This window comes from Struthio camelus, chromosome 3 (genome assembly GCF_040807025.1).
Source record: "Struthio camelus isolate bStrCam1 chromosome 3, bStrCam1.hap1, whole genome shotgun sequence".
Lineage (NCBI taxonomy): Eukaryota > Metazoa > Chordata > Aves > Struthioniformes > Struthionidae > Struthio > Struthio camelus.
Genome location: NC_090944.1, coordinates 28106682 through 28129872, shown reverse-complemented (window position 1 = coordinate 28129872; position 23191 = coordinate 28106682). Strand labels below are relative to the sequence as shown.

The 23191-nt window shown below is 38.7% G+C and overlaps 1 protein-coding gene across 10 annotated transcripts in view; it reads right to left on the bottom strand.

Annotated features, from left to right (window-relative positions):
- The window catches only part of EIPR1 (EARP complex and GARP complex interacting protein 1), a 226891-nt gene that overhangs the window by 93987 nt on the left and 109713 nt on the right, over positions 1–23191 (bottom strand). The window contains exon 11 of one of the 10 annotated variants that reach the window (XR_011140068.1): positions 17305–18807. The exons of the other annotated variants lie outside the window; for them this stretch is intronic. The gene's annotated coding sequence lies outside the window, so the exon portion shown is untranslated. Of the gene's footprint in view, positions 1–17304; positions 18808–23191 lie in introns of those variants that run through there. 10 annotated transcript variants of the gene reach the window in all.

The window sequence follows — 23191 nt, the reverse complement described above, 5'->3', positions numbered from 1 at the left end:
GTCTGCCTGGACTTCGGCAGGGCTTCAGCAACACTGTCTCCCATCACATCCTCCTAGGCAAGCTCAGGAAGTGTGGGCTAGATGAGCGGACGGTGAGGTGGATGGAGAACTGGCTGGATGGCCGAGCTCAGAGGGTTGTGGTCAGTGGTGCAGAGTCTAGTGGGAGGCCTGTAGCTAGCGCTGTCCCCCAGGGGTCAGTCCTGGGTCCTGTCTTGTTCAAGGTATTCATCCATCACCTGCATGAAGGAACAGAGTGCACCCTCAGCAAGTCTGCTGATGAGACTAAACTGGGGGGAGTGGCTGACACACCAGAAGACTGTGCTGCCCTTCAGAGGGACCTGGACAGGCTGGAGAGCTGGGCCGAGAGGAACCTCCTGAAGTTCAACAAAGGCAAGTGCAGGGTCCTGCACCTGGGGAGGAATAACCCCAGGCAGCAGTACAGGCTGGGGGTTGACCTGCTGGAGAGCAGCTCTGCCGAGAAGGACCTGGGAGTGCTGGTGGACAACAAGTTAAGCATGAGCCAGCAGTGTGCCCTGGTGGCCAAGAAGGCCACTGGTCTCCTGGGGTGCATGAGGCAGAGTGTGGCCAGCAGGTGGAGGGAGGTGATCCTGCCCCTCTCCTCAGCCCTGGGGAGGCCTCCCCTGGAGTACTGTGTCCAGTTCTGGGCTCCCCAGGACAAGAGAGACAGGGCACTACTGCAGAGAGTCCAGCGGAGGGCTCCAAAGATGATGAGGGGACTGGAGCATCTCTCCTGTGAAGAAAGGCTGCGAGAGCTGGGCCTGTTGAGCCTGGAGAAGAGAAGACTGAGAGGGGATCTCATCAACATGGTCAAGTATCTGAAGGGGGAGTGTCAAGAGGATGAGGCCAGACTCTCCTCCGTGGCGCCCAGCATCAGGACGAGAGGCAATGGGCAGAAACTGAACCACAGGAAGTTCCACCTAAACCTGAGGAAAAATTTCTTCACTGTGAGGGTGACAGAGCGTTGGAACAGGTTGCCCAGAGAGGCTGTGGAGTCTCCTTCGCTGGAGATATTCAAAACCCGTCTGGATGTGATCCTGAGCAATATGCTCCAGAGGCCCCTGCTTGAGCAGGGAGGTTGGACTAGATGATCTCCAGAGGTCCCTTCCAACCTAAACGATTCTGTGATTCTGTGATGGTATGGCCACATTTGTGCAGACCAAAGTTCATTTGGCCCAGTACCCCGTTCATGACAGTAGCCAAAAGTGGATGTCTCTGGAAGAATTATGAGAACAAGAAAATTGCATGTGATACTTCCTCCAAATATTCTTCCAGATCTCCAGTGCTTTAAGGCTCACAAAGTGGTATCTTTGTATTAAATAGGCTCCAGTAGATTTTTGTTCCACAAACTTGTCCATCCATGTTTCGACTCCATTGCCACGGATGTAGCTACTGTACCATGAAAATGAATGTGCCCTGTTTCATAAACAATCTCCTCCCTTCTGATCAGACCAAAAGTAGGTAAGATTATTTAAGTGTCATAAGCTTTAGACAAGGGCTGCAATAAGTTTGCAATTATACCCTGCCATTATCTTGTATACAATCATAACGTAACCAGATCCACACAAAATTTAGAATATAGGTAATCATAACGTAAAGAATAAAAGTGCTGAAAACAACATAAAATATATTACAATATATATATTAAAAATATTAAAATTATTTATATGCATATACATAGAATATTTTATATATATATATAACATATATAAAAATAGACACGCTTCTGTGGAAGTGAAGGGAATTTGCCATAGGACTCCATAGAGTTACCTTCATTTTTCCCTCCTCAGTTGTTATAAGAATATTTAGTATAGTTACGCTGCCTTACCTTGAAAAGTGTATGTTTTGCTTTCCAGTAAAGAATTACTTTTTTGGTAGCAGAACAGACACGCCATAACCTGCATACCCAAAACCCTAATCATTTCAACTATTACTTTCACAAAAATTCTGAGTGCAAACTTGCTACACATCCTCACAACACCAAGGATATCCCTCCTTCCAGGCCTTCTTACAGAACTGCAGTCAATAAGCCATTAGTTTTGATTTGTAACTGTTTACTTTCTAATAGAGGTAAACCTACTCCACGCTATGTCATACAACATGTCCCCCCGAGGGGCACGCTGAACACTATTAGAACAAGTAGCAGATGTTAGTGGGCTTTCTCTGTTCCATGCTTCCCTCCAATTCTGAAAAATGGCATGACTGGTGACTCCAAATGAGTCTTCCTGCATATACACTACCAACTAGCCTGACCACAATGCAAGCAAGCACTGGCCATTCTTCTTTTCTTGCTCTCCATGCTTGTTTTCTCTTTCCGAGCTCCTTTGGATTACTTTCTTACAGGGTAAATCCCCCCTTTCAACATGCCAGATGTTTAAGTAGCTAAACTTGACCATAGGAAACTCATTACATACTGTATTGCAAACTGGAAACAAAGCTGCTTACAGAGTACTTTACAAACACCTTATCATAGCCTACTAGATAAGGTATGCAATAGGCATGTTGAAAGTACAGTATATTTAATCAGTGCAAAAATATTTAAGGCACTTCTCCTAACGGAAGAATTATTAAGCCACATAAAAGTGTAAGATACCAAAAACATCTACACCAAAAATCACTGCTGAACTCTGTTTAATTTGCCACAAGCACTCTGAGAGTCTGCAGGTACATAAAATAGAAAGTCAAGTGCAGAAAATGCTTTTTAACTGCTCAGACATTACAAGGCAGAGCCACTTCATCATTTGATCCAGAATATGTAGCTGTGTCCTTCCAGTCAGGCAGAATGTCTGGACCAGCCTGCTGAATATCATCAAAGCTGTCTCACTGAATTTTCCTTCGCTTTTGAAAACAAGTGCTCTCTGGTCACATGGATTAGGAACATTAGTTCTGCCTGCAGAGGAGCAAAAGGGGTTACCAACCTTCCCTCCTACTATCCATCACTTACAGCGTTGAGCCCTGGCTACAGACCTACCGCACAATCACTGAAAAACATGCAAATACAGCTTTTAAACCTTGCTTAACAAGCCACCATTCTGACAGGTGAATTGACAGCACAACAACGGGAATCCCTTCATGCCACTACAGCCACCATTCACTATGAATTGAGTGTATCAGTGGTTTGTTGAATTGCGTGCATAGAAAGCACATTAGCAAAAGATTTCCAGCTCCAGAGACTACAGGATTGAGAAGTACATGGGGGTGGAAATTTCCCAGTTCCCTCAAACAGAAGGATTTTTTTTAAAAATCTTTAATAACAAAACATCAATATGTACCAGTCACTTTTTTCCCCTTTGACACAGCATCTGCACAAGAGTAGGTGACGTTATCTCTAACAAGTGCCCAATCTCTGGCAAATTTGAAGAGGGAGAAAAAAACAGAGGAAGAACTGTCAGGGGAACTCTCCCCAGAAGGAAGAACAGATGTGAGAGTGGGAAGGACCACCTCCGAGCTGAGAAACAGGAGAGAAGAAAGTGGCATGCTGAAAGCTCACAGAGTAAGGCATCATGACCTGCCTGCTAATCGATCAGAGTACTGCAATAATTCAGGAGAGAACACAAATGGATACAGAGAAATGCAGAGACAGCTCTTTCCCCTTTTCCTGTCATCACTATACTACTAGTTGAGTGGCTTCAGGAGACTTTAGAAAACTCCTTGTGCAGAAAACAAGTCTGCCAGAGCTCCCACAGAGCTCTGAAGCTATGGTTCTTGAGAGTCCCCCTTTGATCCTTCCAGACCAGTGTGGTATGGTTGCCAAACAATTCCAATCTCAAGATTCCTAAAATAGTGGCCAAACGAAAAGCCCACAGCAACAAATGTTTGCAATCTTAAAGTTGCTGCAATCCCTATTTTTCAACAGCATTACACCACTTTACTTCCACTTCTTTCACACAAATGTTAGTAATAGTTGTATCCTCCTTTTGTTTTTGTTTTTTTTTTTTTTTGTGTTTTTTTAAGTCATTCATGTGTTTGCACTGGCATTTTTTGTTAAAAAACAGATTAAAAGAATGGGCTTGTTTAACTCTTAAATATTTACCTTTCCAAATAAAGCTATCCAACACAGCCTCTTTGCTTAATTTGGAAAAAAGTTTAAAAAATGCCTGAAAAATAACTTTTTCAGCACGTTTCCCAGAAAAAGATCTCCTCCACTGTCCTGGTGCACTTCCTAAAGAGGCGCTCAGCCTCCATTCTCTCTTTGCTGGCAACGGATGATAGAGCAGGCTAAGATATTCAGTTCTTGCTCGTGCCTACAGTCTTGAGAAGTTAGACACTGAGGGTGGCAGCAAACAAGTGTTCGTTGCTCTGTTCACAGCTACAGTTAAAGATGCTGCTGATACCATCACAAATACTTCTATGCAACTCATGAGATGCTTTGATGATGGCAAATCTTCTCATCAGTTCACGAGAACTTCCTTCAGTTAGTTCATTCCTGTAAGCCTGTGTGAACGGTTGAATCCCACCACCTATATTTTGCATAACAGTATACGATGTCTCTTGAGATGCTGTGAAATGCATAGGCATCCACCCCAGCTACCTGAAAAGGATCAAGGACTGCTCAGCTGCCCACAGCACAATCTGCCTTTATACTACGCCTACATCACATTCAGGCATTGCATCTCCAAAACAGTCGAGGCCAGGAAGGTAATCAAGAAACCCCTCAGGCAGAACGCAACACATTTCTGGAGATCAGCTGACTACATTATAAAGCAATCACAGACCAAAAAAACCAAAATGGAAATATTAAAATGATCATGCATTCAGCCATGAATCTTCTGGAACGGATTTTACACACATGGAGACAAGTTACATTGGGGTTGTACCCAGCTTTTTGGACTGATGTTTTTCCTCACTTTTCAGAGCTATTTTTTCAGTCCTATACTTATTAAAGACTATAAAGCCTTGAAAGAAGAATAAAAACCTCTCTACAATCCTCCTTTAAATCTGTTCCATTTCCAGTGTTTAAACTGAGCAGGAAATTTCTGAGCCGCACTGAGATTTGGAGTGAAAAGGCTGCAAAGACAAACCAAAACATTCTGTCTATCTCATGGTCCAATGGTCCATTATTCTAGAGGAAATAATACAGATGATTATTCATAATAATCTGTTTCATCTGGCTGTTGCTTAGATCACTTCATCTGCAAAGGAATGAGGGTGTCTTTAAGTCATCACATCTCAAAAATCAGAGAAAAGATCTTCCAAGTGTGTTTAGTGTAATCCAAAATGTTAACATGCTGACAGCTGTTGAGCTGCTTCATTTAGCTATCACAATAGGCCATAAAGCAACACAACAAAATGGACACTTCTGTGTATGACATCTGCCACTCTTCTATTAACTGCTGCTTCACCACAAACATTTTACTGAATAATTAATTTGGCCAGGTGTATGCAACAGAGTATATTTTTTATGCACTAAAATATCTGGGTTTTTGCCCTGCAAGGTCCTGTCTAAGGTGATAAAGTCCAAAGAGAAGATTTTAAGCTGCCATTTTTGGCTACGACACAAGAAAGTTTCCCACAGAGAAGTAACGTGCCTCATCTGCTCAGGAAAGCACACCCTCTGTAACATAAGTTGAAAAGCCTTACTAAAAAATATTAACATTGTAAACTTTAATAGAAATAAAAATTCTTAGGAAAGCTTTATCTCCACAGGGCTGTTCTTGGAATTCAAAGTATCTGCACCTCAGTGGGAAACACAGGTTATATCAAAGGAATTTATAATGTGCTGCAGTAAAGGCAGAATAGGGAAGTCTCAATATTAAGGACAATCACAGTAGAGACCTTTACCAAATCTGATCCTGAGAAATGTAGAGTACTCATGACTCGCAGAAAGGTCTACAGGAATGTCCAATAATCAGCAGTTCTCAGAAATAAGCTGAAAATCAGGACTTCTCCTGCTATCAAAAAACTTTGGGTTTAAAATCGACTAAAGCTCAAATGACAAAGTCTCCTTGAATCAAATTTGCCAGAATTGAAAGCTAAATCACAGAATGCCAGAGAGAAACTCACAGTAGTATGTGCAAACCACAAGACTGCATAGCATAACAAAAAACAGTCTTTACCCTCCATCTGGAGATGATAAAGAACCGATTTCAGAATGTGCATTTTTTCAGCTTTGTTGCAACTATAATATTTATCTCTTCAGATTTAGTCAAGTATCTAAAAATATGGTGTGTTCTTGTAAAGGCTAAAATAGAATAGATTAAAGTAATATAGTGAAAATTTAAGTTCTCTGTTATTACCATCTTTCTTTCAGTGGACACTCTTGAAGTACTTGACTTTTGCCAAGTGTCTGTCACTGGTCTCCAAGATAGCCATCTTGCTTAGAAACAGAAACTAAATAGAAAATCTGTATCTCTGCTCTGCACCTTTATGCATTTTATAGGGATGTTTAAATCCAAAATTAAATGAAAAATATACCGAAAAGCACTTTGCCAAGAAAGTAACACAAGCTTCACTGGCAGTGCCTGCAGAGGGCCTCTCTCATACACTGTCTCATCATGCCACAAAGGTGTCTGATTAAAGAGCTAAGTTGTTTGACTACTGGAGTTGTATCCTTTGGGAGTCTGTAGTTAGCTCAGAGAGTAATTCCAAAATGGGAGCTCAACAGAAGCTTATTTACTTTGATGGGGGTAGAAAACATACAGAAAAGCTCACGAAGGCTAGGATTGCTGACTTCAACATCCCACATGCATGACAACTTTTCTGGTTCATTTTGAAGATGTTCAAAGCTTGACTGGACAAGGATCTGAGCAGTGTCATCTAACCTTGAAGTCAGTGCTGCTCTGAGCAGAAGGTTGGACCAGATGACCACCGGAGCTCCCTTCTGGGCTCTCTTCTATGATTCTAAGACTTTAGGAGCCCCTAGGCTTCCATGCTGGCATTGAGACTATTCTACTGCCAACACACACGTTACAGGATTGGTCAGTCTCTTGATCAAGAGCAAAATATGAGAGCCTACTGAATTTGGGAATACCAATGCTGGATATTCAGTTCTGGATTTTTTTTTTTTTTTTGTCCTTTTACAGAAATGTCAACACTCAACCATTCTGAGAGAAAGCTGCGTTTCTTTAGCGTCTTTCAACACCAAGTTCAAAACATATCACAACAGGTACCCAAAGACAGAGGCTGCCAAACACATAAATCATTCTAGTTGCAGTAGTACCATACTAAGAGTCCTAGTTTATCAAAGCTCTACTTTCAGATCTGGAGTCATATCCATTTGAACCATTTAAGAGAAATATTCATAGGATTAGTGCACTCCTAAACATATGCAGGAGAGACTAATTCCTTGATGATGAACAGCTTTGCATTACAATAAGATCCTTTTTCACCTATTCTTAATAGGCTAAGATAGATGCCTAAGTTTTCTCTAGCATGCACTTTCACAGGACAATTCAACATCTTAAAATAGGTGGGATGATTCACTTTTTGCAGCTGTCCCTAACACTCTGATGACTACAGAGTGTTGATACTACCTCAATCTAGGAGTCAAACTTTTAGACAGACTAAATTAGATGACAGGAATCCCACTGTCATTGGCCGGGGAGGAAATAACAACTTCTCCATCCCTCCCATACATGGCTGCTGTGGATTTAATTCCTAAAGTGTTAAAAATGAGTACAACATTATAAGGCCAAAGCATTCATCAATATAATGCGTGCATATTCCTTGTGTGCCTTAAAATAATTTTCAGGGTTAAATTTAACATGATACAAGTAGAGACAACCCCAAATTTACCCTTAATGTCTCCTAAGACTATTAGTCCTTGTTCTGACTTCATTTAAGGTATCCTCAGCAGATTTGCAGCAGGGATACATTTGGCACATTATGCTTATCAACTATATTATTACTGAAATGGTTCATCTTAACAATTTAATGGAAAACTGAATTACAGTGACTTAGAATGGACTTTGAAAATATTCCTAAGCGATTTAGAGGCAGAAGCTCCACTAAAAAAAAATCTTTCAGTTAGACTTGTTTCTTAATTCATTCTGGTGCTTTTGAAAAATGACAAAAGCTCTATGGGGGTTTGCATGCACCTATATATTTGTATACCACAATGAGTGAAGAGCTTCTTATTTTCGTGTAGTTATACTGTTTTTCTACTCTGGTTACTGCCATGCCGGAACAAATACAACCCTAATTTAGAGGGAGTATGCCAGGCTCTTTGATGCTAATTGGACAGCTTAGCCTTTCTTAGTCCTTCCCTTCCTCATAAATCCATGCTCGTTTCAATGACCAAAACCACTGTTTTCCTTGCACTGGTGTAAACTGTTCAACAGTCATCACTGAAGTTCTTCTAGGCTTATATTGACATATATTAGAGTAGAGTAGATTAGTTAGATCTACACCAATACTTTTCAAAGATGACAGAGCTGATGCTCTGCATTCATACATTTTCAAGGCTCTTGCTAGAATGGGGGTTTTCACCAGCTGCACAGCACTGCAAATTGGCGTAACCTCCTGTTATGCTGCCACAGGCTAAACTCAAAATCTAGTTTAACACTGACAGTAAACTACAATTAGTACTGTTCCTACACTAAAGAAAATAACCCATGCAATATTTCATTTTCATAGCTACATAAAAATTTATCATGAAAATGTTTAGCTTTGCTGACTTCAACTTCTGTTCACGCCTGCTAATTTATTTTTTTGTATTTCATATGAACAGTTATCTTTTATGAAAAGAAAAAAAAAAGTCAGAAAAATCAAATTTATGTAAAATGTTGGATTGGGACAAAGCACATGTAATTTCTCATTCCTCTCCATATTTGTGCAAATATCACCAAAAATACATAGACTGTCATTCCAGAAGACAATCAAGGTTCATTTAATTAAATATTCTGTCTTGGACACTGGCTGGTATCAGATATTCACAGAAGCATACAAGAAACCTATACATAATAAATATATTTTTTTTCCTAAGTTCAATCAATAGTTGTTTCTGCCTTGATGCATGAAAAGGAATTTATCCTATATGAACATTTACATTTTTCCTACAAGAATGTAATACTTTGAATTCTCCGATTCAGTATTTTGCTGAAATAAGTTCCTCTGCTAACGCACACTATAAACATACTTCAAAAACACCACAGCAGTAGAATATTTTGTCTTATTTTTCCAAACTTGCTCAGACTGTCTTCAATTACCATAGTACCAAATCTTTGGAAATTTACCAAATAATCTTGCACTTTAAAGATTTCTTTCTCATCCAGTGAAGCCAAACTGTTTTCAATAAGAAAATACTTTATACAGTAAAAGCCTTTTAAGTGTCACTTGAGCCTCTGGTAACAGATGACTGAGATAAAGTTTCTTATCACGTAATCCAATTCTATTCTAAATATGTCCTCCTGTGCCTGACCGTTCTCTTTTAAGATTACGCATGGAGATTCAGAATATAATAGTCAAATTATACATCATTCTAATTAGTCTTCTCTTCTACATTCTTCTTCACTGACAGGGCTGGATAGTATCCTCTATTCCAGTTTCTTTCTTCTTGAAAACATAAAAGTAAGATTCAGTATAAAATAAGTTCAGAATATTTGGAGGTGGAGAAGATAAGAAATTCACTAGTTTGTAACTAACGCTAACTTATTACTACCTTCCGTTTCCTGACGGAACAACAGACAGAGGAAACTTCTGAGGGAAGATAAAGGAGACTCAGTAAAGGTTATAATGCACAAAAAACGTCTGAGGACATATAATGCCACCATAATCATCTCTCATAATCATATCATCAGAACAGATAGCAGTTTTCTTTGATATCTCATGGAAGATGAGTGAAAGGGTAAATGGATTGCCTATCTTTAGAATGGAAGGACAGAGGAGCGGAGAAATTACAGACAACTCAAGCTGAACTTCAGTTTCAAGAACAGTTCTGGATAAAACAAACTATTGTAAGCACCCGTATAATAACAAGGACATAAGTAGCAATCGATATGGACTTGTTAGGAACAAGCTGACAAAAAAAATCTAATTTCTTCCCATCTGACTAATAGATAGGCCTTTTTAGTTGTCATACATCTTGACTTCAGTTAAGTCTTGGTGAAATCTGAAAACAGAAAATAGATAACTGTAGCCAAGAATGGACCAATGGTTCACTGTTAAGTATGAAGATGCATTGAGTGGTGCTTCAAAGGGTCTTGTCCAGCATCCAGTCCCTTTCAGTGTTTCTCTTAAGCATTTGGATGATAGATATTAAAAAAAACAAATCCTAACAGTAAGAGGGACTGCAAGTATGTTGGAGGACAGGAGAAGGATTCAAAGACATTTTGACAAACTAGAGAAGCAGTGATTAATCAATTAGTAATAACAGAAAAATTAAGAACTGCACAAATATAAAATAAGGAAGAGCTAGTTAGTAACAGCTCTGTTAAAAAAAAAAAAAAAAAAAAAGAGGAGGGAGGGGCTGGGGGCTATCGCCAACCTATGAAGTACAAGCTTGCAGTGTCAGCACTGCACAATAGCGTCATACCGTCACAAAAAAGACAAACCTCATCCAAGCATAAAGTCTTCACTGCAGCCTGTGAGACACATGATCTAAGGCTTCTGCTTTACTGAGAACTGGCAGGCCCCTAACAGGACTACTGGATCAAGTTTTGGATATTCAAGATGTAGAAACATGTCCAAAAAAAGGCAACAAAAGTATCAGACTGAGCTGGAAAATCTGTGCCAAGAAAAAAAAAAAAAAAGTGTGTGTGTGGGAGAAAATACTCTGTTCTCCATATCAGTGATGAACAGAACAAGCAGTAATGGGTTCAAGCGGCAACCAGAAAGGCTCAAGATAAACTTTCTTATTCCAATGAGAAGAACAATGAAGTACTAGAATAGACTGTCAAGAGAAGTTACGGGTTTTCCATCACTGATGATCTTTAAAATTAGAGATTAGACAACCCTCAGAAATGACAATCTGATTGATCCTACTTGGGACACAAGTAGGGCTTCTCCAAGTCTCTTCCAAGACAAATTTCCAACATAATACACTGGTAGCATTCCTCTTCTGTGGATTCTGTCACATATGTTAGGATAAGAGTACGTTTCCTGTGCATAAATAGTGGATTTGCTTCACTCTCTGTTGTTCAATTACACATATTCAGCAAACACTTTTGGTTGTAAAATAGTGGGTTTTCGGATGCGGTAGTCCAAAACATTAGCAAATATCATTTGCTTTTTTGTGAAGAAAAGCAGGAAAAAATCACAAACCTAAATGTAGATAAAAGACATTTCAATTTTACCTTTTAGAAGAATGAAACTTATGCCTCATCCATTTTTCCCTTTCTAATGATAAGAACTTTCTAGTAATGGTTTGGTTATAACTGTTAAGTGTGAATCTCCAATATAATTCAGAATTTCAAGTCTTGAAAAGGGAATCACTAATAGACTTTACCCTAGAATTTTCCCTGACGATGACCTGTTGCTATGGAAGTCAACCTCCAGAGCGAAACTGGAAGGAACAAGTACTGTACCATTAATCACACCATTAATACACCCCTAACAGGCTGAGGTCCATAACCCCCGAGTGCTGATGAGATGGAGTCGCATAAACCTGCTTTACCCAACGTTTTAATCAACCACAACGTTTGCTCAAGCCACGGTAGCCTAGCTTATAAATATAGATAGATACTTCATGCACTTTACAAGTGAAAACACAAAGAAAGAATGGAATAGACTTAACAGAGAAACTCTTAGTTTCTATTCTTGGAATGTTTCAAATCCAAAGGAATTTCTAGGCAAAGGTAAGATGCTTCAGCAACGCTTCCTTATTTAATTAAAATTGTTCTGAAATCATTTCCAAGTATTAGGGAGATAGAATAAAATTAATTATTAAGCCCCAAGACAAAGTTCACGGTAGGTGCCCAATTCAACTCATTTGGTTCAATTCATTGAGGTTTGGGACTCCGCTTGTATTGTGGCATCCATACAGAGTACATCAAAGCAAGCAGTCCAATGCCAGCTCAAAATAATTGGAGATGTACAAACGAAGGGAAAAATGAGTTACAGAAAAGACATGACAGAAAGACCCTAACTTGCAGACAGAGATCCCCAAAACAGTTACACTCAATAATCATTTGTTCATCACCAAAACTGCCTGCTGAAGAGCATGTGCACCCTAAGGTAAAAGAACTGCTACTCAACATTTTCTTCAGGCTTCTGTTGAACATGGTCTGTTGCACAAACACACATATTCCCGTACTGTTTTTCGCTCCCACCACTGGTCTGAGTGGCAAACTGCCTTCAGAAAATCTTATCATTAAGCAAGCATCACATATTTTGTTTTTATGTTTTGCTGATAATTTTATCTGACTATTCTCCATTTTTAGTTAATAAAAGAGAACCACTGAACTTTCAAACGCAGTCTTTAAAAAAATCTGATTCAATATACTTAAATAAAGAAGTGGTTATAACAGATGTTTGATACCTAAAAGCTCTTCACGCACAATCCCTACCAACTGCAATGCACATTATATATTAATGACAATTTCTAAAACTCTTAAGATACAGCTTTGCTCTAGCAAAAAAATACAAAAATATGCACCATAGACACCCTAAATGTATTACTTCCTAGTTCAACAGGCTACATTCTCATATTCCAAGGTTCCTTCCTCAAGCATCCCTAACCCCATAAAGCAAGCTGGAAATTAGCCTTTGTTACAGATGTGTTAAGAATAACAATACAGATGATGCAATCATAGAGCAGCTAACAAAGCCATTAATGATGCCCAGGAAACTTTTTCGTATTCATTTTCCAGAGTAAAATTGCCATTTAACACTTACCAGGACAGTAAGGAAATCAAAATGGAGAAAGAGTCCAGATCTTTCCCACAGCTACATAAATTTGGCAAAGCTGACAAAACGGTGGAAGACTTAGTTATTAAGTTAAACAAGTGTAAGTCTAAATATATATAGAGAACAAGAAGCACAGGTATACTTAAGCTATATAAAGGGTACTGTACCATTCCTTTCTGAACAAGAAATATACTGTAAAATGTTGGTTAATCCCAAAATACAGCTAAATACAGACGTAAAGCCTTCCTTCCTCTTATCATTTCCATTAAATATGCCTGTTTACAGAACCAGAGGTTTTTGTAAGTGTCCCTGTCCCCTGTTTCAAGGTTTCTATTCCTACCTATTTTTGGGGTTAGATGCTGTTAACTGAAATTTCTAACGCTGAAACGAAATTTACATCAGGAACCTGAATCAGTATCTTCCCTCAGCCCCAATTCCTGTTCCTTTCAAAAGCCAACAGAGGAAAAGAAAAGTTTCTGAGCCGGCCTGATGTGCTGGTTCACTGCAGTTGGCTGCTCAGCGAACGAAGAACTGAGGACTTCTCTGAGCTTCCCTCTGAGACCAAGGAATGGAGTTCAGTCGATTTACTGAATTCTGGTCATTAGACATAGGGAACCTCACTTCCTTAACTATGCTATGTCCTGGTGAAAATCAGGGCCTGGAGGGGAAGATGTCCTATATCTTGCTTTTATTGAGAGTGGGAGTAGAGGAAAGGAGCCAGTTTATAAATCTCCTCTCCAGGTTTACTCCCTTCAATATTCCCACCTCTCTCAGGGTCTGAGGGAGTAAGTAAACTAAAGATGTCACCAACGTCAGCCGTTACAGCTCTAACTTCCAAGTAGCTGGAAGTTTGCTGGGCTGAACACTCTCTAGGTCACCCAAACAAAATTAAGCTGATTAAACAGCACAAGCAGTCTACTTAGCATATTTTGTATTCAATGTACACTCTCCTAATTGTTACCAATTACTGTGCTTTTTTCTGGAAACAGATAGGGCTTGTCTCTGCTTGGAATCCATTAACATTGCTGCCTCAGTCACAGAAAAGATAGCAGTTACATTGCTGTGCATGTAAGCTGTGGAGGCATTGAATATGGGCTTGACTTGCCTGAATCTTGCTGTTTCACTCTCCTCACCACACAGACCTGGCTCATTTTTCTGAACAATGAAGAAACACCCGCTCTTATTTTCCACCAAAATCATGGAGCTTTTCTCAAAAGAAGCAGGTGGATGTTTTGAATTTGCTAATCAGACCTTTTATGTCTAGCCAGTTATTTTTAAGCGCTCATGACAGTGGCACCTGAGTGCATTTTCCAGATGTTAGTTATTTGCACATTGATCATCCTCCTAAAATAGTTCTTCCTAATTTGCATGTTAAATCTTATATGTGGAATAAGCAAAGTAACTTAAAACAACACAGTATCGAATGAATACTGGCTCAGTCTGCAAACTACTTTCCATAATCTTATTCAGCATCACTAAACAACATTAAAGGATGTGATTAAGAGATCTGATGTTATGTTTAGCCATCCTGAGATTTACAGGACACAAACCTTTCAGAAAGCAGTAGTTTTATTCTTTGCACAAATGGAGAAGAACAGCATTGGACTGGAATGATTTGAGTCAATACCAGCCATCAGTGGATAGTTTAAAATTCTATTCTGAGGTGCCATGGACCTGAGATTCTGTGATCCTTCCCCATCAGTAACTGGAGTTCAGACTACAAGATGGAAAATTTTGGGAAGAGCAAAAGAAGAATAATGGACACTGAGCATGCAGAAAAAAGCTTCTATGAATGTTTAAAGAAACATAAACAAGGAATTACTCTCAAAGTTTCATCTTACATTCAAGTAGGATGCCTATATTCTTCCTTTCTGAAGTACCTCTTGAAGCAGCATAAGACATCGCGAAGATGAAGACACTAATATTGACATGTAGAATCACAGCAGCTCCCAACAAGACACTACTCTACTACTGGTTTCTTGACAATAGCCCAGCAGTACAGCAGCAAATCTACATATCATCTGCAGCAATAACTTGTCTGCATGCTAAACTGTCTATTCTGAACATAGTGGATACACTTTGCAATGTGGAACTAACACTGACTTGTGTTTTCCAGTTAATGCTATGACCATGTACACTTGATAACATATTTGATCACCTCACTTGCTATATCACAGATGTTATAACTTCTCTGACTTTCTTAGCTTGATCTCTTTGAGCGAACTGCTGTTCTACTCAGTAGAGTAAGGTTGTTTATTCAGTTTAGAAGAAAATCTGATTAGCGCTCTGAAGGGACATTTCATTAGCTGAGATCTGGTTATAAAAATCTGTCCCTCTCCCATTTTGTTCACTTTCTATTGGCTAAAATCAGTCATATTCCAAGTTCTGCTTGGGATTTCCTGAGAAACCTTTACTTCCACATATGCGTTTTATTTAGTTTAGTTTGTCCTTATAAACAACACAATTACATTTGCTAAGCAAAAGAAAGCCATTCAATTTTGACAACAATTAGTGGGTTTATTTTTTTCTGCAGTTAATATCGTGCAATAGATTATCTACTTGAAAGAACTGTATTTCAATTGACAACAAGCATTTGCTCATAGGCCAACTTTTTGATATTTGCATAAACAGGAAATCACCAATAATAGATCGCCCTTCAGGATGTGATAAAATTACTTCGTGGAGTACTTTGAGAGTTAAAAGAAAAAAGTAAAAGCATCGTTTACATGAAGATAACTAGTAACCTACATTTGATTCTGTACATTCAGAACTTTCCACTACTGTAAAAAAAGAGGAATCTACTGAATTCTTTCCATATACATTTCCTAGAGCATTTCTAGAAGCAACTGTAATACATCACACAGTTATCTTAGGCAGAAAAGAAGATAATTTGAGACATTTAGAACTGCTGCCCATCTTCAAAGTAGGACAGTAGTCTGAGCATACTGTTTTAACATTTGTTGTGAATACTGTAGACGTCTGTAAGATACCCAGCTAGAACTGTTAGTGTCCAAAGTGCTAAAATCCCTTTTTTCAAGAAAGGGAATTGTGTTCAGAGGATTGTTTTATAATTATTTTAAGAATCAGAAAATGAAATTTGACCTTTGATTAATACTATTCACTACTAGTACAAAACACTGAGCAGTACTATTTTGCTCCAACTTCTTTGATAGTACTTTTTAAGAAATAAGAAGTTATCATTTTTAATGTTTTTGATGACCACAACAGATACATACCTTCCTACAGAAAAACTGTAGTCTTTGGCAAAAATGCACTGCTTGCTAAAATAAAGTGGGTGCACTAACAAAGAATTACGAACAGCTAACAGTACCTCTCTTTTGCATCTAAAGCTGGTGGCTTTACATTAGACAAATCATTTCAGGATCAGGATTCACTTATGGTGAATTAAACAAATTAATTTTTTAAATTCATTTCAAGATATTAACATAAAAAAGGATGTCTCATCAATACAGGAATTTAACATGCCTCAAAAGATTAAGTATAAGGACTAAACTCACTATACAGAAGTTTAACAAAATTATTAAACTGCACCACCTGATAACCACAAGACCTCTGGCTTCTCCTGCGCTCTCCGAGACATGCCAAGCAGCTTTCACATACATATACTGCAGCAAGGCTGAAATATAAATTATTATGATAGAGTAGCATAAATCACCGTAGAGCAGTACAGTGGTCCGAGTGGTAACAAACACGTACAATTGCTATCACAAACTTTTGATAGCCAAGAGAGCAGAGGCTGAGGGAAAAAGAGAGAAAAGCCTTTATTATATATCTGGAGACAGACTCTGAGCTTCCTAAACACAGAAATGTTACTTCTTTGTCTGGCTTCGTGCAGCATTGTACCTCACAAAGTATTACACCTTCATTAAAAAAATAAATGAAAGCAGAGCATCTGCTTAGACCACTAATACTAAGGAAGATCCCTGAGAATTCCTACACTTTCTAATGTAAATTCAGTGCCCACTCACTAACTACTGAGATTTCTGCATCAACACATAAACAAGCAGTACTCGGAAGATCGAGTGCTGCCTGATGGACAGGGAGGCTTGCGCCTCTCAGTACTCAATAGAGCAGCATGTGACAATATGCCATACAATCCATTTTTTACTACTGAATAATGTTGTTCTTTCACCATCTCAGGCAAATAGTTGCACTTTAACACCAGCAGGAGCTACTGCGTCACACAGAGGCAAGACCTACCTGCGCAGCGGGTTCACAGAAAGCAGCAGCTCCCATTCCCAGCGTCCCTGCACGTGGGGCTGCTGCTGTAGGCAGGGGCAAGCTGCATGCAGCATTGCCTTTGCATGAGAAACCAGCTCCTAGACATGACACCACACCTCTTCCTTCTCCACCTTTTGAGCACTGGTGCCATCTTTATCATATACTAAATCCCATACGTTGGCTTTGGTAGGAACAAATACAAAATACTGAACAGCATACTGAAGTTCTTATTCTCACTCCAGTGATTTTTTTTTTTGAAGCTTTTATTTAAAATGCACTGCTTCCTGTCCACCTGACCCCAGTCCCCAGTAAAATCTGCTCATCAGATTTTTCTCTCTCTCCTGCTTTGTTAGCTTTTTGAAGCCCTCCTTTCTTCAGTCTATATAGCTAACAGAAAACAACAGCTATTCCTCACTGCATGAGAATTTACTTAGCAGCATGCAACACTTACTGTACAGTGATTGCTCCATACTTTACATTTCTGCCCCAGATAACGATAATTCAGGAAGTTAGGGAATATGAAAATACAATAGTAACAGCTAATAAGTAATCTAATCAAAGTAGCTAAAGTGTTTAAGAGTGTCCAAAGAATAAGGGATTCTAAAATAGACTGATACATCCGTATTGTAACATACAGCTTGGATCCCACATCAAGTCCACTGTTAAAAATGCATCTTTTATTGAATACGAAACTGCTCTCTATGGTAAAAGTACCCCCGACTAATTCTCCTTCAGTTTGCAAAGGAAGAGCCATTTTTGTGCATTCCAAAGGTAGAGGAAAACCAATTACAGTTACCAGAATCAGGGATCATGCAAGGAAACACACAAGAGAAATCCTAACAGGAATTCAACCCCTTGACATAAGAGACATGCATATATAAAACAACGTAAGCTCTTTAATGAAGGTTTTATTTTTAAACGGAGGTACAATACGCAGGAAGCCAGATGCATGATTAGGGTTCTTACATATTGCCCTAATAGCAATTGCGCTGCATTATTTTAACTAATTAAAAATTAAGAGTTTGATTTAAATTCTTTCAAGTTTGAGAATTCTAAATTTTATGTTTTATAGGAAAACTGAAAATTCAAAATCTTGCTTTCATTTACTAGGAATGTTTTGGTTCCACATAATACTGTGGAAAACATATCAGAATGGTGATATGGGTCAGAATTTTCTCACACCCTTTTTTTGCAAAGTTTAGACAAGCTTAAAACAATCTTGAAAAGAAATCAAATTTAAGCAGCCTTTTTTTTTTTTTTTAAACAGAAAACTTTCCCATTCATCATCTCATAAGCAAATTAACAAGTGGGGAGCAAACCTCTCCTTTAAGGCTGACAGCTGTAAGCCAGCTATCTCCCTGGATGATCTACATTTCAGATTGTTTGCTATGTATTAGAACCAGAGTTTACTCACATCATTGAAAGTTCAGTTATGACTCTTTCTCAAGAGCTCCAGTATAACTTTTGGGAGTTATACTATGTGCAAAGCAGGATATGTCAACTTGTTTTATGTTTCCATCCCTAACTGGAGTCCTTTTGGATCAGTGAGGGGAGGTGGCATTCCCTGCTGTAGACTTGGCTCTGCTTCTCACAGCAACACCTTCCGAATTAGCATAGATTGGGCTATGGTGGGACCAGACTGGTTTTCCAAATGCAGGGAAGTAAGTACGTGGATCATGGTAAATCAGGGTTCTGCAGATCTCAGGAGTGCAGGAAAAACTGAATTTTGATTCCCAAGTCAGAGGTGCCGCAGACTGACTGCTCCTGCCATGAGAAGAGGTAAAGAGCTAATTGAAAAGGGGATGGAAAACCCCGAAAAGTCACACCTTCTGCTCCGATTCCTGTTGGCAGGATAAGAGGGGAGCCAGCAGTGATTCCACCTCTGGTAACATCTGCTTCCCTCCTCCGAGGGATAACAGCCCTCCTCAACCCAGCCTCACCTACTAGCAGGGGCTGCTGCAAGCCTGGCTTTTGGGGGCTCTGGACTACACAAAGTTGGCAGCAAGCCTACCCGTTTCATCAACTTCAGCTGCCCTAGACATCACCTCGCAACCTTCTTGTCTAGGGACAAGCCTTGGGTCAGGGCCTCAGTGAAGCGCCACAGTGCAGATTTCAGCAGTCTCACACTTCAATAGTAAGTGACAGGATTACATCCAAGTACTGTCCACTTACAGCCTCCACTAACTTCTGCAGCTGGACCTAGAAGAGAGCATCTAATATGAGCTAGTATGAATCCTTCATCTCAGCTAGGGTATAATTATATCATTCTGCTTGACAATGTGACAGAGGGGGCAATAAAATATCCATTTCACAGTGAGACCAGGATGACACGGCTACCATGGATGGTTAGGCTACTTAATTTCTGTTTCAGAACTCATTTTAATTCATTAGGCATTTCCTACCATATTCAGCCTTGCTATAGATAGCTGCTTATAAAGGTTATAAGAAATAAACACTTTAGGCATGGGCAATTTATTTCTTCCTTCAACCTGCCTATCCTTTGTGAAATTGCATGCTCTAGAGCAATGACTACAATATCTAATTTACAGAAAGCATGAAAACCAAAAGCTTCAAACTGTTGCAAAGTGGTAGCGAGTTGCATTCCTCTACAGCAAGAATCAAAACAAAACAAAACAAAGGAAAAGCTCAAGGCATTGAAGATGCCCTAAATAGTGAAGATGAATGTTTTACATTGTTTATACTATACATTTTGAAGAATGCTTTCTTGAAAGCCTTTTACTATCTTCTGTGCTTTTTTGCATTTGAAAGATAATTAACTCTGGGGTGGGATTTTTAAAGTAGACAACAAGGCAGCAAACATTTCCTGCATTCTCACAAAGTGAGAAAGTAAATTTATGAAGACTTGACGGGAAGGAAATAGAATCCCTCAACTCTCTGCAAGCGTATTGTTTGCTGTCCTTTAAAAGCAGACTAACCCAGTGTGTAGTTCATTAGTATTCTAATTGTCAAGTAGCGCTCAGTGGTTGTCTCAGGCTGTCTGATTAAAAATTAAACAAAATTAATTCTTTTTCATTGCCAGATGCACCGAAGTCTCTCTCCCCTTTTTTTTTAATTAAACTCCCTTCTAAACACTTAAGATCACATGCCATCGTGGCAGAGCAGTAACTGACCATACATTTAAGAGCAGATCACAAAAGACTATTTAATTCTGAACTACAGTGCAGAGATTTCATTCTTATAGAGAATATTCTTTACTCTCATTGTTGCCTTTGTGTCCTTTTCAGTTGATCTTTGTCTTCCCCAAGTGTGAAAGAAACGAATAGATTATAGTCTATAGACTGTGATTATAGTCGGAGCATGGCAAACAGCTCCATGTCTTACAACTGGCTATACAGCACAGCAGACAGCTTTGGAGCTTGTTTCCACTTCTCCTTTCTCCTACAGTAACCTCTAACTACTAGACAACTCGTCCTGTGTGTTCTGATAAAGATGTTCTTGCTGATATGAACTTAGTTGCTGAATTAACTCAGGCATTTAAAGCAACATTTAGGCACTAACCATCTAACTACTCTCTTCAGATTATAAGTTTCTCAAACATATAAAACCATATCAGCAGGTGCTTCCCTGAATCATAATGCTATTTATTAATATGAATGGCATTTACGGTTTTTAGAAAGCCAAAAAGAATTGTCTAGAAACGCATTCTGGACAGAATCTCGAGACCCTGGGGTACATTTTCAGGCACTTTCACAGACTACTTCCGTTTGATTTACCTGAGCATACCACTTAAACTACCTTGTGCCTTTGTTTCCTGTTATTACAACAGGGATTCTTCTTTCCTTCTGTCACATTTGGATATTATACAAACAAAATAAATCATATTATGTGTGCAGATACTGTGGTTATGGGGGACAAAAAATATATTCTATAACCAGAATACCAGGTTAAACAGGTTGCAAAACGTTCCCAACAATATAAGAAAAATACAGTTATACTTTTAAGCTATGGTTAACTAGAAATACATGGCAATCAGGACAAGAGGAGAGACATTAGACTCAAGGTTTGTTGCAGATCAGACTGCTCTTTGGTTTTATTTCTGCTAAGTTCGCAGTCAGTGACACTAACTATGGCATTTGTAAAACCATCTTAAAAAAGCAGCAAAGAACAGCAGTAACTATGCTTAGGTTATAAGAACAAACGCAAAAACCTCAGAACAAATACTGAAACAGTCCATGCCTGTCTCTAGCAAGACAGAACTATTTTTCACTTCTAATCAGGCCTTCTTATGCTGGGAACAATGTACAAAGACAGATACACACTATACTAATAATATGATCAAGTTAGTTCTTTTTACATCATTTAGCATATATCATATTTAAAAATGATCAGTGGCATCAAATCCAAGCTGAAGAATCACAGAAACGGTCCTAATACAAATCAAACTGTGCTCTCCTCCAGAAATTCATCTGTGAGATTCATCCTTTTTACTACACTGCCTCATGGCTTCTTCACTCTCCCAGGCAGCTGCAAGGTATGTAGTCTGAGACATTACAGTTGGGTCCATTGCCACTTTTTGGATAAGACTCAACTGAAACAAAGAATTCTTCTTGCCACATGGAAATGGTCTCATTTGCAACATGATGCACCGGAATTTAAAGACAAAGACTAGGAAATTAAGTTAAACCTTGAATTTGTTCCCTTGCAATAGGGGCCAAATTCTCAGCAGAAGTAAATCATTATGTTATCTGCAACAGTGACCTGTAGCAGACAGAAGGAAAAGTAGAAAAAAGAACTAAAGAAACAAGGCAATTCCTTCAAAGTTGTTGAAACTATGCAGATTTACGTCAAATGGAGCCATGAGCCTTGGCTAATGTGCGTTTTCTTCAAATCAATTTATCATTCTTCTAAGGTTGACCTGACTATGATCGACCTTCTGTATTTTAGGCTTGATTTTCAGAGGCCATCCTGCTTGAACACAGAAAGTGTTCAACGCCCAAAAGCTTCATCTATGCCCCACAAAAATCTATAAAAAACCCCAGGAAAAACAGTCTAAAGTGGTAAAAAGTTCTTCCTGCTTTAGAATAGAATAACACTATTAAGCAGCAATAGTATTACTGCAGAAACTTTATTCCCCCCCCAGTATGAACAAAATTGCATGAGTTGCTTTTGAGTTCAGCACAAAGGAATCTCATGGCTAAGCAGAATCCGTACTCTGAACACTGGGGGTTTCTACTTTCCCATAAAAAAAAAAAAAAAAAAAAAAAAACTTAAACCAAGATCAAATTCATTCATGCATTCTTTCTTTCCTTCTCGCTCTCTCTCCCCTTTTTCTTACTCTGCAAAGTCAACATAGAAATTGAATACTGAGAAAGACTGAAAACATCCTATACACCAAAAGGCATTTAATGAAATTTTCACATTATAGCTAACTGTTAAAGATGCACTAGTACTAGGTAGCCTCTTTCGTCCCATTGTTTAAAAATCATTTTATAAAGTTTGGTGAGAGGCAGTGTTAAGGTCTTTGCTATGAAACATGTAGAAGTCCAGGAAAAAATGAAGTATTTTCTCATTATTAATATTTGGTTAGTTGTTCTTTTCCATTTAAACAGCCAACATAAATGATGATTCTCCAAAGACTTAAATATGAGTATGCCTAATCTAATGGATTCATTGACTCTACCAGTGCAAAGTTCAGCTTCTGCATTTTGGTTGAACAGATGCAACTATTTCACAAGTATAGAAACTAACCTAACAACCTAATAGTACAAGTTAATACTTGTACTCTTATAAAAATGTCTCAAGTACGAAGGTATTAAATGCCTTTGTGTTTGGAGACAAACATTAGCTGTATGAGCTTTATGTCTCAATGTAAATATCTCCTATGACCAAAATACTGCAGGTTTTAAAATATTTTTTCTACACTGAAATAGCGTCAGTGCCTAGAAAAAAACCCAAATCCCAAAAAACCACCCCAGCAACCCAAACCCACAAACCAAACAAACAGAGAAAGTATTCAGGAGTTTTAAACTTCCCCTAAAGTTATTCATTATGTTTAAACATAGTTGTATAATCAACAACTAACTAATCATAAAAATAGAATCCAACCACATCAAAACTTAAACTTCACCCAGCAAATTCCTTTTCCCGAGGCAAACTGAAGGAGCAATGCTGGATTTGTAGTAAAGGG